Here is a 20,001-nt window from a genome sequence, read left to right as displayed (position 1 = left end):
AATATTCAAGGCTTGGCCAGCAAAGTCTTAGAAATAGAGCTATTATTAAAAAGTTTTGATATTAATGTAATGTGTATTACTGAACACTGGCTAAAAAAATATGAAAGCTCTTTTCATATAGATAATTATCAGTTAAGTAGCGCGTTTTTTAGGAAGTCGGCCATTCACGGAGGCTCCTTAATATTTGTGAATAATAATATCAGATATAAAGAACGCAAAGATGTAGTAGGGCTATCAGTTGAGCGTGTTGTCGAAATTTCCTGTGTCGAGCTTGAGAGTTACATCATTGTATGTGTGTATAGACCCCCTTCTGGGGACTTTGGTATTTTTGAAGCGGCTATTGAGGATGCTCTTAATAAAACTTGTAACAGCAACAAAAAGGTCTTAGTTTGTGGAGATTTTAACGTCAATTTACTAGATAGCTCATCATTATATTCTGTAAGACTACTTTCCCTTTTTAAGTCATTTAATTTGTTTAGTCAATTTAAGGAACCAACTAGAATTACGGAAACCACAGCTACTTGTCTAGATAATATTTTCTCTAGCTGTGTCCCTGACAATAAAGCTGTCATACACAATCTTACGTCAGATCACTGTGGTATTAAAGTAGAATTTATTTGTAATAATTTGAATAATAAAAGTAATAAAAATGCCGTATGTAGACCTGTAACCATTAGTCGTCTAGAACGTTTTAAAATTAATCTTGAAAATAAATTGCATTTAGTCCCGTATGTGCAGGGAGACCCAGATGCTCTTTACAATAACCTTTTCGAATGTATTAAAACCGAACATGACAAAGTTTTTACGGTAAAGCCATTAAAACCAAATACCAAATGTAAGTTTAGTGACTGGGCTACTAAGGGAATATACAAAAGTCGAAATACGTTATATGAACTTTATGGCATGAAAAAGTATAATAATAGTGTATCTTTTCTTGAGCATGTAAAAAAGTATTCAAAAATTTTTAAGAAAGTTTGCTTCATGGCTAAGTCTTTTTATATTCGGGACAAGATAGGGAACGCCAGTAATAAAATAAAAGAAACTTGGAATGTTATCAACCGAGAGACTGGTAAACTAAAACCAAGAGATAATGACTTTTCTCTCAAAGTTCACGATAATTTGATATCTGCAGATAAAGATGTAGCGGAAGCTTTTGACAATTTTTTTGGTAATATAGCTTCAGCAACAACTGCCAACTTAAAGTCATCTCCCTCCGAGGCTGAAGAAATATTGAAAACCCACGTGACACCCTGTGACTCGCACTTCTCTTTTAAACATATTACTCCATTAGATATCACTAAAACTTTTAATCTTTTAAATGTAAAGAGTACAACTGATATCTGGGGCATCTCTGTCAAGATAGTCAAACACATTATTGATATAATTTCCCCACAGTTAGCGATAATATTCAATAATTGCATAGAGAAGGGCATCTTCCCCGACCTCATGAAACATAGTAGACTAATGCCATTATTTAAGTCTGGTAGCAAAACCGACCCTGGCAATTATAGACCCATTTCTATCTTGCCCGCTCTAAGCAAGATTTTTGAAAAAATCATACAGGAGCAACTTATGATTCACTTTGGCTCTAATAAACTATTTCATAGTGAACAATTTGGTTTTACCAAGGGTCGTTCCACCACCGATGCCGGGGTTGCACTACTTAAACATATCTTCGAGGCTTGGGAAAATTCTCAAAATGCACTAGGGGTCTTCTGTGATCTCTCAAAAGCTTTTGACTGCGTAGAACATCAAACGCTAATTCGCAAACTGCACTATTATGGGGTGAAGGACTCTGCTTTGGATTTAATACAATCCTATTTAAACTTTAGAGTTCAAAAAGTTGACATAAATGGTGTTTTGTCTTCTGGGTCACCTGTGAAAATGGGAGTTCCGCAGGGGTCCATTCTGGGTCCATTCTTGTTTCTTATATACATTAATGATCTACCATATTTTGTTAAGGACTCTTGCGAAATCGTGTTATTTGCTGATGACACATCTTTGATTTTTAATATTGATAGAAGTAAAAATAACTTTGACGATGTAAATAATGTAGTGCATTATTTACAAGAGTTTTAAGTTGGTTCACTACAAATAATTTACAACTCAATGCAAAGAAAACAAAATGTATAAAATTCTCTTTGCCTAACGTAAAAACAGTTAGTACCCAAATAGAACTTAATAATAATGCAATCGATCTGGTAGACTCTACTGTATTTCTGGGAATCACCCTGGATTCAAAACTCCAGTGGGGCCCCCATATAGAAACTCTGGCGGGAAAGCTCAGCTCAGCGGCTTTTGCAATAAAAAGGATACGGTCATTAACCGATGTTTCAACAGCTCGCTTAGTCTACTTTAGCTACTTTCATAGCCTAATGTCATATGGAATCATGCTATGGGGCAAAGCTGCAGATTTTGAAACAATATTTATTTTGCAAAAACGTGCGATAAGATACTTGTATAAAATGAAAGCAAGAGCGTCCCTTAGAGAATTGTTTAAAGAAATTGGCATTCTCACGGCCGCTTCACAATACATCTTAAACTGTATTCTATTTATTCAACAAAATATTAACGAATTCAAAAAGAAAAGTGATATTCACCAAATTAACACTAGAAATAAAAATAAATTGGCTATACCCGCTTTTAGACTTAATAAAGTGTTTGCCACTTTTATGGGACAAGGTATCCATTTTTATAACAAAGTCCCTGATAAATATAAAGAGCTACCGTATAATAAATTTAAAGGTATAGTTAAAGATCACATGCTTAAAAAAGCCTATTATACAACTCGAGATTTTCTTAATGATAAGTCATCCTGGGAGTAGGATTATGGTCCTCTCATGCTCGCACTAAAAAGAATTAAAATGAAAAGTAATATTGTATAAACTAATAATAATTTCTCAAATGTTATAGTGTCATGCTTCTCAATCTGGACTGTTACTTAGCTTTATTATTAGTTTTTTTTTAAAGAGATAACTTGGCATTGTCATTCTCACTAAAATGTCTCTGGGGTGGTGGCGTAGTGAGGCGGGTCGTTACATTCCCTCTAATATGGTCGAGTGAAGCGATGGCTGGTTCACTCGTCATGTCTGTGAACAGGCGCTGCTTTCGGGGACTGGTCAATCCAAGTTATTCAAATTTATGTATGCGAGTCATTTCTACTAGTACCTTAATATGTAAGTCTAGATATTAGCACGTCACTACCTTGTTTAATATACCACGCAATCTTGTATACCCATTCTTATGATACACCATACAAGAATGCATGGTAAATTCAGTGAACTGCTCCTGAATCGAATGTACCTACTACTACTATTTCTATTTATTTATATTAACCGGCAGACAGTGGTGACTGAGTTTGTTGCGGCGCTTCTTCTCAGCACTTGCCAAATGTTGGTCTCGAAGCGCTGGTAGGGTAAAAAGATTATGAGACATGTAGAGGCTCCTTAAGAGCATATGACGATTTGTAAGAACTATTTATTAGTCTAAACAAATAAAGAAATTTTGACTTTGACTTTGAATGCTATAACATCACCCCATCCAAAATTAAAAGCGTAAAAATCTGGACAACTTGGTTTGTCCAGTCCCCGAAGGCAGCGCCTGTTCACAGACATGACGGATAAGCCAGCCATCGCTTCACTCGATCATATTTTAGAGAATGTAACGACCCGCCTCACCACGCCACCACCCCAGAGACATTTTAGTGAGAATGACAAATCCAAGATATCTTTTTTCATATTCTAATGATAGTAATAATTCAGACTGAAAAAACTTAAACACAATAAGATTGAAGAGGATCCCTTCCAATCGTGTAATGTTTTATTACCAATACTGTGACCGTTTTGACACTAAAGTAACCAAAAATATTTTTGACTATCTATGGGAACTGTGGCAAAGTAATGCTATAACATCACCCCATTCAAAATTAAAAGCGTAAAAATCTGGACAACTTGGTTTAACCAGTCCCCGAAGGCAGCGCCTGTTCACAGACATGACGGATGAGCCAGCCATCGCTTCACTCGATCATATTTTAGAGAATGTAACGACCCGCCTCACCACGCCACCACCCCAGAGACATTTTAGTGAGAATGACAAATCCAAGATATCTTTTTTCATATTCTAATGATAGTAATAATTCAGACTGAAAAAACTTAAACACAATAAGATTGGAGAGGATCCCTTTCAATCGTGTAATGTGTTATTACCAATAATGTGACTGTTTTGACATTAAAGTAACCAAAAATATTTTTGACTATCTATGGGAACTGTGGCAAAGTAATGCTATAACATCACCCCATTCAAAATTAAAAGTAACCAAAAATATTTTTGACTATCTATGGGAACTGTGGCAAAGTAATGCTAACATCACCCCATCCAAAATTAAAAACGTAAAAATCTGGACAACTTGGTTTGACCAGTCCCCGAAGGCAGCGCCTGTTCACAGACATGACGGATGAGCCAGCCATCGCTTCACTCGATCATATTTTAGAGAATGTAACTCAATGATGCTCTGCCTGCCTGCTCTGGGATGCTCGGACGATTGCAGTGGCTGCGAGGAACTGCCATGACATCGAGATTTTTTGTTTTTTTTTCCCTGATGAGTGCCCTGCAAATAGGCAAATAGGTAAATTATTTGTTACCACTGTGCGTGCGGGATTGTTAACTCTCAACTAACAAGCCACTCACCATTAGTTCACGGCTTCTGGGTGATGGAGTTCATCCATCCGTCTGTCAATCCATTTATTTTTTAACACAGTAGACATTAAAAAACACATATTTAATTAGTACATTGTTAAAGTGAAAGTGTTCTGTCGCTACGTGGCTGATTTACGTGGCAAACGTGAACGTCAGGTGACTTTGTCTTGTCACTTTTTTTTTTTTTTTTTTCTTCATTCACGGCCCGTCACCTGACTCTTTGGCCGCGTTCTTCGACCGCAGCCAAGCGGCGTTTTGTTTTGTTTTGATTTATTTCATGAATATTATTATTTATTACATTTGTCTAATTAAAATTATTATTGTCCTGTCTGTGTCGTTAATTTGGTATTTTATTTTTTAATGTGAATTTTAATTTATTTTGACATGTTTATTTGAAATTAATTGTATTGTTTTTTGTTTTTTTTTTTTTGTTAATTTTGTTAATTTTATTCTTATTGTAATTTTTATTTTATTGTGAATTTTAATTTTTATATATTTTTGGACATGTTTATTTAAAATTTTAGTTATTGTATTGTTCTTTTTTTTTAAATTTTATTGTAATTGTTATTTTTATTTTTATTTTAATGTGAATTTTAATTAATTTGAATTTATTTTATTATATTTTTTTTTGCCCCTGCGTACAAGGCACCCACTGAAAACCAGTGTCTTGGCACTTGGCAGTAAAATGTCAACTGTCAAGATAATACTGAGTGGGTGACCTCTTTGGCAACATTTTTTTTTTCTCCGCCTCGTTGTTTTTTGTGCTTTTTAGTTGTCAAATAAATAATTTTTCTTTCTTTCTTTCTTTAACGACCCGCCTCACCACGCCAGCACCCCAGAGACATTTTAGTGAGAATGACAAATCCAAGATATCTTTTTTCATATTCTAATGATAGTTATAATTCAGACTGAAAAAACTTAAACACAATAAGATTGAAGAGGATCCCTTCCAATCGTGTAATGTTTTATTACCAATACTGTGACCGTTTTGACACTAAAGTAACCAAAAATATTTTTGACTATCTATGGGAACTGTGGCAAAGTAATGCTATAACGGTTCTATATTGGCTCACATAAAATTCTAAATCCTATTCTTTGTCTTACTACCGATTTGTGTTCATAATAATCTCTCTTCATAATTTTATTTTTCATACTTTTTTTATTCATACATTTTTATTACTACCATCGGAGCTCATAACAGTTAGTAATCATAATTTTTTTATCAATACTGTTACTACCAAGAACCATTTAAAATACATAATTTTTATTTTCAGATCTTTTTTCTTCATAACATTCATTGATCATATTGTTTTAATTAATAATGTTGTTACTAAGAACATTCTTCAACTCATAATGTTGTTGTTCAGAATAATTTACTTTATAACCGACATACTGGTATCTTTAAAAAAATCATATATAATTTAATAGAGTAGATAAGCATGCAGAGCATGCAGCATGAAAGCAAGCATGCAGCATGCATTGGTATCTCCTCGTCTCCGGCGCTGCGGGATGTGCAGCCCTTCCGCCCTTGCGTAACGAGGCTCAGGCACCCACGCTTGCTTCCGCAGCTTCGGCTTTTTGGATCGCCATCGGCGCCTTCGGCGCCTCGGCGACCAGCCTCAGCCGCTCCAGCTCGACCGGGCGCCTGAGCCTCGTTACAGCGGGCGAGGGCTGCCCTCCCTCCGCGCCTCCGGCTTTTAAATTACACTCTAGGGGTAGGGCAGACAAGACTACGTGGAGTCGGTTTTGCAGCGATTCGTTTCTGTCACGTTAGTTTTGTGGCACAAAATATTGCCTGTTTTGGACCATTTCAAATTAATTTAATGTTAAAATACGATTTAATACGAATATAGACATCATGACTTTCAATAATATGGATAAATACACTTATGAGTAATAAATTTATGAAAACAAATATTAGGATAACTCCATTTATGAATATTACAATTATTTATTCGAATGATTATGAGTTTCGATCATTAGTATAGAAAAATATATGAAAACAAATATTAGTAAAAACTAAGTGTATGATTAGTGATATTATGAATATCAATGATTATGTTTTTAAATATGTAGGTTTTAAATTTTTTATGAAGAATGATCATTATGGTATCAAATTGTATGAGAAATATTTTCGGACCTCCAATGATAGGAATTGAAAAGTTATGTAAGAAAATGCGCTACCTGCTATAACATCACCCCATCCAAAATTAAAAGCGTAAAAATCTGGACAACTTGGTTTGACCAGTCCCCGAAGGCAGCGCCTGTTCACAGACATGACGGATGAGCCAGCCATCGCTTCACTCGATCATATTTTAGAGACATTTTAGTGAGAATGACAAATTCAAGATCTTTCTTTTTAATTTAATAAAAATAACAATTCAGAGTGAAGATAATCTTGACAATGGAGGGGATCACTTTATTGTCATAATGTTTTATTACTAATTTATGATATTAATTTATGCAACATAGTATTAAAAATAGGTCAAGTTGCGGCGGGAGTGGCCCCTTGGCCATCCCTAAAGCCAACTGTATTTTTTTACATACAATATAAAAAAAATCGGAAAACCGTGGTTTAGATAGCAAGAAACAAACGGACATATTCATTACGTCACGGTCATTGCATGGGTTCAAATATTATATGTGCTCCCTCGAAAGCCTACTCTCTACATAACCGTTTAAAGCACTTTATATATCTATAAAAGTACCTATGTTCTTCAGTGTAACCTACGACGCAGCGTGCATTGCTTATTCAAGTAATGCGAAAAAAAAAGGCTACCCCTGTACATTATTTCAGCTTCAACCAAACCAACGCGTGCAGATTGCCATCGCCGGCGCGATCATAGGCCAATGACTGGTCGTGCGACCTGTCATTCGCCTATGATCGCGTCGGCGATGGTGATTTGCACGCGTTGGTTTGGTTGAAGCTTACTTTTACAAAATGACAATTATACGATATCCATTATATGCTGGTAAGAACAATTCCGTTCAGTTACGCTTAAAACGGCATATAACTAACAAAAAATCAACACATCCATTGCTCATTGCCTCCGGAACCATGCATATGTTTGTTATATTGGCATACTCGTACTTGTACCTAGACTTCCTGACATTCCGCCGACGCTGAGGCATTCAATTGGCACAAGTGGGACATTATCAAGCGGTTATTAACCTTACCTTGATTCGTCACCCCTGCATCTTCTCTCCGGTCTCTTCCCCCTCAACTTCACGCCCGCAGCTATGCGGCTGTCGAACTCCACACTCTTCGCTTCGATGTCGTTACCTTCCCCAAGACGTCCGCCGGTGTTTCCCACAGCATCAGCAACATCAGCCCACAGGCTGGCGTGTCCCCCTAACAGTCGTCCACGTCTATCCTTCAGTTCGCCCTTCAGCGATATCATAACATCTCTTCTTCAATTTGGTTGACCGAGAAAGCTCCTATTCTAAAATCAAACACCAATGTAAATGGATTTATACTCCAAGTGACGACGCTATACCGATCCACCCCTACAGTGTAGAGATGATATTTTAACATAGCCCATTCCCCCGATACTTCACTATCTTCACTCACACCACCACACACGCATAACTCATATACACAAAACCAACATGCCCAAACAAAAACCACCAAATTTTGAATTCATGCGAAATGAGTATAAAAAAAGCAAAAATAAATAAATAATGCACGTGTATAGGCGTGTCAGCGTGATTTTAATTGATTTTAAAATATATTTACACAAAAGAATTGTCAATTGATTGATGAGGTGAATTATATTTACACTTTCCGAGAAACTGCGTAAAAATAAAAAAAAATATAAAAAAAGTAATCTAAAGAAGCTGCGGGTACACTACATTATTAAGCAAAAGTTTATCGTCGACTAATTTATCGCGCGAAACTAAAATTTTGATATCCGATTTTTCTTGGACCCGACCTAACGCTACGTACAATTGGCCATGACTGAACACGTCCGACCGCAAGTCTACGCCTACCCGATTTATAGTCTGCCCCTGACTCTTATGAACAGTCATGGCATAACACAGAGCTAAGGGGAATTGCCGTCGCGTCATTTCGATGGGGCTGTCCGGTTCGATTGGAGCTTTAAACAAGATACGCGGAATCAAAAATTCGTTTGTTTCGCCTGGCTTGCGAACGGTTATTATGCGCGGCGTAGTTTTCACGACGATAACTTTTGTGCCATTGACCAGTCGGTCTGAAAAACTAAGATTGCGGATTATCATGCACACGCATCCTACTTTTAGTGTTAGATCATGTTCTGGAACACCCTTTGGCTGCAGTTTATTTAACGCGTCCGCGCCTAAAAATATATCGTCCGCGTTATCGGAAAGGACTTTATCGATTGAATAAAAGTGTAACGGTTCCGATTCTACTCTATCTAATACTATGGAATTAATTTCCCTAACGTTTTGATTGTGTGTGGTGAGTATTGCTCGACCAGCACACGTGTCCGGTTCAATAATGACAACATGTGAAAAAACAAAATCTATTAGATCGTTCAAATCTGTAACATAAGAAAGGTGGGAAGTTAAATCTACTAAATTTAAAATTGAACGATTTACCTTTACCGTTTGAACCGGCAATTGATTCGATCCCAGTTTTAATAAAAAGTCAGAATACTCTGGGTCGTCTCTGTTACGTTGGGAAGTGCTCAAGTTGAAAATTTTAATTTGTTCCCAAATCGGTGAGGACTTGACTGAACAATTGATTACGTCAGAGTTACTTTTAGCTTTTACTACGACAGGAGGTATCTGACGGAAATCTCCTGCGAAAATTACGATTTTCCCACCAAAAAGCCTGTTGCACTTCATCAAATCGCGGAGAGACCTATCAAGCAGGTGAATGAAATATTTGTGAGCCATAGGGGCTTCGTCGTAAATAATAACGTCAGCTTGTCGAACAAGCTCAGCGCGCTGCGAACCATTGGTAATGCTCCAGTAACCAAGATCATCTACGGGGTTGAGGGGGAATTTAAACATGCTATGTGCCGTAATACCGCCTACGTAATTTTGCGCCGCGATACCTGAACTCGCCGTACACAAGACAATTCCTGAATTTCCGCGTGCGTGTGCAGTAATTACATTTAAAAGTAAAGTTTTACCTGTTCCGGCAGGCCCGTCAATGAAAATGGCAGTATTGTTAGAGTTTCGGAACTCGCTGTCACTCAGGAGAGTGTGAATATAACTAAACACGAGGTTTTGGTCGGGGGATAATTTTGGTAGCCAGCTACTCACGAACGTGTTTAACTCGTCGCGATTATATTCGACGCGCTCGCGGCCTACTTCGGTCGAATCGTCTATAACGCCCGGTAACCCTTGCTCGACAAGGGATGTCCCATGTTTACGCAATAACCGGTCGATTTGGACGAGACAAAGTTTGTACGCTTTTTCTGCGTCATCGGATAAACGCTGCAAAAAATCCTGACCAATTAAATGTTTGTACTTATCCCACAAAGAAACGACCCTAACCCCGTTCACAGCTAAGAGTACGAAAAAGCTACGCAGCCGTGGTCCAGTCAAAAATGTAGATGCTTCCTGCATAGCAATCTCATACTCCGCTTCATCGTCCGCGATCCCGAGAGCTTTCGCAGCTTCCTGGAAAGTTTTGCACAATGGACCACCAAGTTTATATAAATCGTCGTAACTACGACACGGCTGAGACGCTAAAAGAAGACGCAAGTAAAATAATTCACCTCTGTTTGGCGCGACCCAGAATAAACGCGATACTAATTCGCCCCTTTGCCGTCTTGTCAAAAATTTATTATTACTTAATTCATAGATTTCTACATTTTTAGTGGTGGGACGTCGTGAATGTACAATAAACCGCTCGTAAAAATCCAAGTACGTTATGTTATCAAACTGTTCACCGAGAGGCCTTTTAAAATAAGTTATTAAGTCCGAATGAGCGCGGCGCGCGGCATCTGCTTCGGTTCCCGGCTTGAAAAAGATGGATTGTTGGCCCTCAAGGTGTACGGCGAGCTGCTTTACGTTCGGTTCGCGAGCTGTTACGTCAAACTCTAAAATGCGCCACGTCGCTTCGCAAGAACCAAGGTAACGTTTGGTGACATACTGCTCGATTTCATTGTTTTTATCTGAATCGGGAACGACAGTAACGCGCGATTCGTCAGGACCTTTGGTCATGTATTTGAATAGATATTTGACGATCGCGCGTGCGGAATATGCTAATAAATTTATGTGACAGTCATACTTGAGGAGAAGAGCGGCATTGTACGGAACGACCCACAAATCACTAACCGTTATGTCTCTATTTCTAAATTTAATGGTGGCTTGGTTTTTACTATCACGGCGTAAATGAACAAAACCTTTGTCATCGCAGTAAGTTACAGCCGTTTCAGATTTAGGGAAATACTTTGTGCATTTCATTTTTTCAGTATCCCAACATGGCAAATCTGTTCTATGTGGAGGTCCACATGGGCCGTGTATCATGTGATCAAGCACAGCCTTGCGTAATCTACCACCTGCCTCAGAAGGAGGAGGGATATCTGCCCTTACAAATTGATCGATTTCAAAATTTTGTATGGGACCACCCCCTTCGATTCTAAAACAAATGTGGGCATGGGGCAGTCCTCGTTTTTGAAACTCTATGACATGCATAATATACATACATCTACCAAACCAAGCACCAGTTCTAAGGTCTTTTAAAAGTTGTGCGAGTTTCAAGTTAAAAACTCTCGCACAAATTAAAGGATTAGGCCTTTGTCCTTGTGGAGTAGATTGTTGGATCTCGGGCCACTTTGGATTGCATGTCATCGTTAAAAAGTATGATGGAGTGCCCAGTCTATTGACCAGTGCAATCGCATCCATATATTTAGTTTTCATATACCGTGGACCTCCAGTAAATGTATTGGCCAGATAGACACGTCCCGGCACAACACCACCCTCTCCCCGTATGGTTTCATCTGCTGCTATCTGGTTACTAATTTCTACCGAGTTTTCTACTTCCTGAAGGGGAGCAGATCTAAGAGCAGCATCTGAGGAATGATTCTGCATATTAAAAATGTACCTAAGTCGTTCCTCTGAAATTCTACAGAACATATCTACTATCCATTCCTCAGAAAGTCTGCTCAACTCTGAAAACCGCGGCTCAGATAGCAACAAACAACGGACGTATTTATTTTGTGTTAGTTTTACGCCGTTGTTATCGAGTCTATTCGGTAACCAACCGGGATTACCGTGTGGATACAGCAAAGGATATTGGAAAGTTTCATACAGCGGATGTAAAATGTCTACAGTGTGCGGTTTTCGAGCACCTATGCGCCATATGACTATAGCTTTAGGAATATAGCGTTCGCGTTCTGTGCTCAGAATTGCGGCTATTTCCGAACCGATTGGCATGTCTCCCAAAATATTACCATGGGAGCGTCGCGACGTGGGTTCAAATATCAAATGTGCCTCCTCGGAAGGCTCCTGACTTAAACGTTTAAAACAATCTATGTACGGACTAACATTATGCATAAAATTGGTAATGCAGCGAACTACCTCCATGTCTAAATTTTGGCTTACAGCTGTCCTTTCCCTTTCGTCGTAAATGTACATACCGATAGGATTATATGTGTCAGTGTAAGCTAAATCAAAAACGCGATGGTAAGTTCGGCCCTGAATTTTTAAGAAAGACACACCGGAATTTGGTTGATGAAAACCATGAGAAACGCCTAATGCGCTAAACGAAAACAAATTATTGAAAGCTCGCGGTCTTAGAAGGAAAGCTGGGTGGGAATAGAACTCTTCGGTTAACGGCGGTAAATTTTGAACATTATATGCTCCAGAACCACAACACCACTTGACTCTACCTTTTTCCTCAACAAAAATTCGCGCCTGACATTGAGGACATCTGTGACTGTCATTTAAAGACAATTTTTTAAAAGAATGGGTCTGAATTGAATCTAGGTCGTCGTTTTGTTTTTGTCCGATCAAAATATTGAAATTACGCAACGCGGGTTCTAAATTTCTGTTTACTACATTATATTGTTGTGACGCTTCTTTATTAACTTCCGGATTTTGTTGCGAATACCGTTTTACCGCTTCCCTATTAACCGAGGGATTATTTTGCGCGTACCGTTTAACCGCGTCCCTGTGAACGGAGGGATTGTTTTGAGAGTATCGTTTGACCGCATCCCTGTTAACGGATGGATTGTTTTGCGAGTATCGCGAAACTGCGTCCCTATGAACCGAGGGATTTTTTTGTGCATAACGTTTAACCGCGTCCCTATTGATAGTTGGGTTCTGGGTAGCATAACGTTTTACAGCCTCTCGGTGTCTAAGGGTTTTGGTTGACGTTACGTTACTAACCCGACCGCTATTTAAATCGACCCGATCAATTACAACGACTGGCTTTAATTTCAATTTGACATCAGAATGTGTAGTACTGACGGACAAAGGTTTCGCATCATGGGCAATTTTTAACGCAGTTAAATCTACTCTCTCAAGAACCACAACTGGTTTTAATTTTTCATTAATTAATTTAGATTTTTTCGGTGCGGAAGAATCTACTTTAGATTTAGATGATCTCTTTTTTTTGGGTCGACCTCGTTTGGTTGATTGCACCGGTGCAATGTCTATTGATTCTAACTCAACTTTTTCAAGGACTACGACAGGTTTCAACGTTGTTAATTTCGCGTCGCGTGGCTCGAGTGGGACGACGGGATCTAAGTTTAGCGCAAAATTTACTACAGTTAATTTATGTATAGAATATTGCGCCGAGGTATACGCATGTCCTACGAACAGTAATTTTGCGAGATCTTCTAAATTTTGGCAACAAAACAAACGCGCCTTATTTTGAGTTTCGTCCCGATGATTAAATTTATTATTGATGCCAACCGCATGGCTATTAAATAAATAAAATTTGTTGCCAAATTTCCAAAAAGAAACCGTATAATTGTTCCCGGTGAACAAGTAACTATCCCGAGTATCGTTACGTTCGCGAGTGAATACACGGTCGCGCAAAATATGAACTAACTGCAATGTTGCAACATCAACATCGCGCAGTGAAGCTGGAAAAAGCCCGTTTTCAATCCAGTTGGGTTCCATTGCATTAATTTTAACCGCGAAGTTCCCTACTCGATAATCATTTGGCAATTCGTCTGGTAATAAGAAAACGTGGTCCCGAGGTTTGCACTGCAAGTAAAGTAAATCACCGTACTGAAGAATAGTATTGATATCCGCAACATCAAACACGGCCCGATTTTTAATAACTGACAAAGCGGATGCACATGCTGACATGGCTACACACTGTGCATTATTACCTTTATACCGTGCATCGCCTTGATGGGACAATCCTTTACCAGAAATTAATAATTAATAATAGTCTGATTGACAATGAAGTCGCGCTTATTATGCATTACGAATACATAATTTAAAAGAAAGTAATTTGCTTCGAAATACAAAATGCAGGTGGTTTCTTTATTTTCAGATAATATGCTGATACCTTATCAAGACAAAAATAACGAAAACTCTAAAAAGATTCAAGTCAATCTTCTCTTAAAATTATTGTCATAAAATATAAACGTGTAAAGAATGCAACTTCAGTATCTAAATTGAATGATAAAAAGTGTTATAGATTTATATGACACAGGGAAGATAATTAAAAGATTGGTCACATAATTAATGCTAATTTTCAACTCAGTTATGTAATATTATAAAAATACTTTCATTATCTTCTAACACTCTCCGCTAAAATATCTAAAGCATTTTGACAAGGCATTAGAACATCACCTTAAAGCAATATCAATCATGCTAATTTTGAGGTACACACAGAAAACAAAATGACAAACTATAGTGCCAACAAATTTTCTGAAAATAAATCGTCAATAAATTCATATTCAGTTATAAATGGTTATGCAATGAACAAGTGATAAATTTTACAATGCCTACCTGATTAATTACCTTTATTGTTTTGGTAATTGAAATTAAGTTTGTTTTTTACTAATAAATAAAAGAAATTAAATTAAATTTAAAAGTAGATATACCTACCTATAGAGACCTACCTAAACCGAAATTCCAAACTCATACAATTAATAGCAGCTAGTTCTAATAGTAATAAGAAGTTTAATGTAAACAAAAGTTTGAAATTTTATTATAATTGAACAACAACATTACCTACTTAAGTAGGTAGGTAATGTATCCAAATTACTAAAGAAAACAGTAAATTGTATTAAAAACAAATGCCTACCAGTTAAGGTATGTAATGATGGAAATCAATGATTATACAAATAAGTACTAACCTATTTTACTGTAACTGTACCATTTTGCAGTAAGTTCATATTACAACAAGTAATTTTATAAGGCTAATCCTACCTAAAAAATGCATTGCATTGATACAATATTTCCTAAAATAAAACTAATGCAAAATCAAATAACAGGCTTGCCTAACCCCATTGAGACAATAAGTAGGTACCTACCTAATTTCTGCTTATTAACTTCAATTAAATTAGTAATAATATGGATCAAAAGAAATTTAGAATTTGTTTCTGTAAAAATGAAAAATATTATAGGACCTTAGATTAATAATCTAAGTAGGTATAGGACCAATTTCAAACATGATGAATATTAATAACTTCAATCAATTGGTGCACATCTATTTGAATTTAATTAATTTATGACAAGAGATAAAAATTAAATGTTATTAATACCACTATTCAAGTAGGTAAATTATAATTAGTATAATTATTAATCTTGATTTATAAAAGGCTAGATATTATGGTCAGATCCAGACTTATACAAGTTCAAAAAAAAGTACCTATACCTAGTAATATGAATGTTAAATCAGAATTCAACGCACTAAATTGAAAATATTGATAAATAAATACAAATATAACAAGCGCAGGATATAAGTAGTATCAAATGCAAATAATCCTATTGCAAATCTGAAGGTTTTCAAATAATATTTAAACTGCATTGATATTACCTGCCAATATTTGAGAAGGATTCAATCAAGTTCTTATTATTGATTTGATTTCAGAGCAAATCAATTATTTTAACTACACTGAAACATTAATTAAATTAGATGTGATTCAATAAATGCTTTGTTTATAATAAGAACTAAAGTTATGCTTACTTGTGTATTTTAAATACCTAATGTAACACCAATTTCAACAGTAAATAATCCTACGTGTAAAATTATTTTACATAACTATTCATATGAAAACCATCTCAGAGTAAGAAGATCTAAATAACTTTTATTGATAGATAATGTGAATTTATGTTCATCAACAATGAAATGATAACTTGTCTGTTAGGACATTATTAATACAAGTACCTACCTTGTGTGGAATTGACATGTTTCAAAATATAAAGATTTCTTACGTGTTATTAACTATTTACTGTTAGGCATGGACCTTTTTTTATAGGTCCATGATTGTAGGTAGGTGTAGGTAATTTAAATAACTTGGCAAATAGAATAAGGGGCTACGCCCTTGTCAACCATATTTAGAAAATGTGTTATTGACTTGAAAAAGCTAGATCTTAACGAACAGACTCAAAATAAAGAAACAACGATAGAGAAATCCTATAAATTTGCAGTTATGAACTACCTACAACACCATTGCCATGTCAATTATAAAAGAAGAAAAATGGCGGTCCATAACTATTCATCAAAGCCAAACATAGTATATTTTTAACGAACCAAAGGACCTAAACACAGAAAATAATGGAAAGAAGAACAAATAAGACTTTATAAGACTTACCCGTGGCGATGCAGACGGCCGTGGTGGAATCGTAGTTGAAGCGGGGCATCGTGAAACTGCAATTATACACATTTAATGAACTAAAGAACCACAAATTATGGCACTGAAGAACCTAAAATACACTTAAAACTTCGATCATTACACTTTAAAAAGTTTTAAACCATAAAAAGTTGTTTGTTTAACATTATTTCATTTGTTTTACAATGGCGTCCCCTTCAACAAAAATGATGCCTATACTAACGGAACGATGAAAAGAAACAATTAAGTTGATATATCATCAAAATTGATTTGTACAATAGTATTTTATTATTTGACAAACCTATGGATAATAATTTTAATAATATTTACACATAACTTACCGCGATGAAACAAGATGCAAAACAGTTGCGACCGAGAGGGAGGCGGAAGTGAATGAGCGCGAAATGTCTCAAGGAAGGGGCAAACTTTTTAGCCTACAAAACTTATGACCATAGACAACTTTTGTTTGATGATGTTTAACCTATTGGTCACCAACTTATTTCGCCTGGAACAGTAAAAAATATATTTCTGTTTTGAAAATAAAGATTTAGGGTTTTAGGCAATCGCAAAAATACGCATAAAATAACTAAAGCATTTCTATAAGTATTTTTATCAAAGAAATATTGCACGGAAATGTTAAACGTTTTGTATTTAAAAAAAGACCATGGCGCTCTAAAGGATATAGAACGCAACTCAGATTTTATTTAATCTGATTTGATTATGATGATTAATTATGATAGAAAAATAATGATTAATAACAATCGGTTATTAAGAATAATTTGGTAAATGTGATTAAAGAAATTATTCACGTATATATGAAATTAAATAAACTGCTTAGGGTTGGCCCAAGGTCCACCCCCGCCGCATCTAAACCTATTTATTAAATTTTAAACAGTTCGTTTAAATTTTAAACATTCCAATCTCATTATACTAATTTATATTAATATAATTAAGATATCAAAACGTTCAAAATGTGTTGCTGTACACGCTGTACACGAGCCGGTGTTCTCTTTTAAGATATTTGTAAGTGATAAATTAATGTGATTACTTTCTTACTTTTACCTCGATTGTCGGTAATTATTATTAATAACTGGTAAGTAACGTAATATACATAAATTAAAACGAACTGTCCCACCCGTGACAGTGACAGGGGGGCGCCACCACCGTCAATACCGAATCGCTGGTTCCGATTTTTGCCACGTTGGAAACTATATAGTTGAAATGATGGTGGCGCCCCCCTGTCAATGTGTTTGGTGACACGGTTCAGTTTAAATTAGTTCATCTATATGACTGTAAGTAATGAACAGCGCAGCCGCCGCCGGTCTTATTGATCCTTGAGGGGATAATGACATTAATTAATCAGTAAGACGTACTATGGATCGAAATAGCGATTTATGGACATATTGATTTTTTTCTTTCATAATTTCTATTTGAAAAAAATACTTATCGAACGTAACTTACGTTATTCTGATGAATAAATGTCGTTAAAAGTTTTTCTCTAAAATCAATAGTTTGGCTGGAAAAAAATATTTGCCATTTTCGTTGTATGGAATGAAACTTAAAGTGGTCGATTTCGACTAAGCCTATAGCTTGTTGACTATAATCCTAAACTATCAGCGCGCGCCCAAAGTTGCCCGTTCAGAAGTTACAAGGTTCCAAAATATGAGTTAAATATTTGTCAGTAATTTAAGGTTAATTTAAATTGTTAACGTATGGAATCTTTATATTTTCGTTGAATCTTTAAAGATATTCCAAAAAAAGTCACTTTTACTAACTTTTTTTTCATTTTTCAGAACCACATAACTTGTGAACGGGCAACTTTAGGCGCGCGCTGATAGTGTAGGATTATAGTCAACAAGCCATTTCATTCCATATAACGAAAATGGAAAATATTTTTTTCCAACCAAACTATTGGTTTTAGAGAAAATCTAACGACATATATTCATCAGAATAACGTAACGTATCGATAGGTATTTTTTTCAAATAGAAATTATGAAAAATATCGCTATGTCCATAAATCGCAATTTCGATCCATAGTGTGACGTAACCTATCAATATGAATTTAAAAAATAGAAGTTGTGAAAAAAAAAAACGCTGTCCAAAATTTCGCTTTTCGATCGATCCATAATAGAAGTTTTTTTTTTAAAAACATGATGATGACATTCACAACGCTAAAAAATTATTATTTTTATCTCATAAAGATAAAAGTAAATTATGCCTGCTCCACTTTTACCTACTTTCGAGGGACCTTAATTTTTCAGTCGTACAAAACAAAATTTGACAGAAGGGCGCTACACGGGTTAAAATTCACATTTTTGTCCTTTGACGTTTCAAAATCTTTTGATTAAATTTCCGAACGAAACATCCTATCACTCTCTAATCTATGGTCCCTACACCCCCCCCTCTTGACAAACTGTCAAACAAAAGTTTGTTTTGATTTGGTTGGTGTTGTTCGAATGAAATCTAATAAGAATAGTTACTTACATACATATCTCAAAGAAATAATCTATAGCTGAAACAAGTGATCTTAAAAATAATAGTAACAGAAGCCTTGTACAATATTACAACAATATCTGAGTTTTCAATGTGATACTGTTACGTTAACTCTATGCATATTTTGCCTGTGTAAAATAAAGAGAATAGTGATTGCAGCGTAAGGTAATGCTTGATGATAACTATGAAACGTTTGATAATTGATGGCACTATTAATTATTCAATAATATTTAAGAGGTCAAAGTTTTTGAGGATGAATGTTTTTTACTCTTGCACTCTAAAAGTATTGTACAGTTTTGATGAAATTGTTTAACTATAAGGCTGGGTTGCACCATCTTACTATAACAAACATCAAAAATCTATCAAACTTCATTCAGAAAACACCAGTTATCGTTAAAGTTACGGTCAAAGTTAGGTAATGCAACTGAGCCTTAATGTTTACAACAAAATGTAAGCACAATATCTATCAATTTAATTAAAGTTATATATTTTACTTTTCAGATGTTAAAGTGATCAATAATGATGTACAACTTGTCCCGGAAAACCAATATTTAATGAAAATTAATAAAATCTTAACAAACCAAAGTAAACTGTTCATAATTCCAAAATATTTAATTGAACATAAATTGATTATTATCTTTAAATAAGCCTTCTTAATAAATGAGTGTTTTAAATTCATTGGGTTTTAATTAATATTAAATATCTAATAAGTTGAGATAAAAATGATATAGGAATGTTATCAACTGAACTAAGTAAATATACAGTGTGTCCGGGCATGTAGTGATCAAACTTTAAGGGCGTAATCTATAGACAATTTTATCGACGAAAATACTTCAAATTTGGGTCTTGACCCATTTATCGCAAAATTAAAAGGATTTAAGTTTTTAATTTTTAGTTTTCACCTCTTCCTTCAAAAACAAGTGAAAGCGTGGTTAGCTTAACATTAATAAGAAAATATTTTATATCATGCGATAGCCAATAAAATTATGTATTAGTAGAAGTAGAAAACAGACACAAGTTTCATACATTTTATGGGAGTAAGAATGGATTTAATTAGAAAAATACATGATTTTTTTCA

The 20,001-nt window shown here is 35.6% G+C and overlaps 2 long non-coding RNA genes across 2 annotated transcripts in view; one reads left to right on the top strand and one right to left on the bottom strand.

The window, feature by feature from the left end:
- Positions 1–16,840, bottom strand: part of LOC135086361 (uncharacterized) — a 36,753-nt gene extending 19,913 nt beyond the window's left edge. Inside the window, exons 1-2 of the long non-coding RNA XR_010260439.1 lie at positions 16,772–16,840; positions 16,413–16,468 (exon numbers count right to left, since the gene is read on the bottom strand). This is a non-coding gene — a long non-coding RNA (uncharacterized LOC135086361). The remainder of the gene's footprint in view (positions 1–16,412; positions 16,469–16,771) is intronic.
- A 2,061-nt stretch (positions 16,841–18,901) lies between these two features.
- Positions 18,902–19,601, top strand: LOC135086364 (uncharacterized). Its single transcript, XR_010260444.1, has 2 exons — positions 18,902–19,088; positions 19,425–19,601. It is a non-coding gene; the product is annotated as an uncharacterized LOC135086364 (long non-coding RNA).
- Positions 19,602–20,001: the final 400 nt, after the last annotated feature.

This window comes from Ostrinia nubilalis, chromosome W (genome assembly GCF_963855985.1).
Source record: "Ostrinia nubilalis chromosome W, ilOstNubi1.1, whole genome shotgun sequence".
Lineage (NCBI taxonomy): Eukaryota > Metazoa > Arthropoda > Insecta > Lepidoptera > Crambidae > Ostrinia > Ostrinia nubilalis.
Note: the sequence above shows the minus strand (reverse complement) of the source record. Positions and strands in the feature narration are given on the sequence as shown.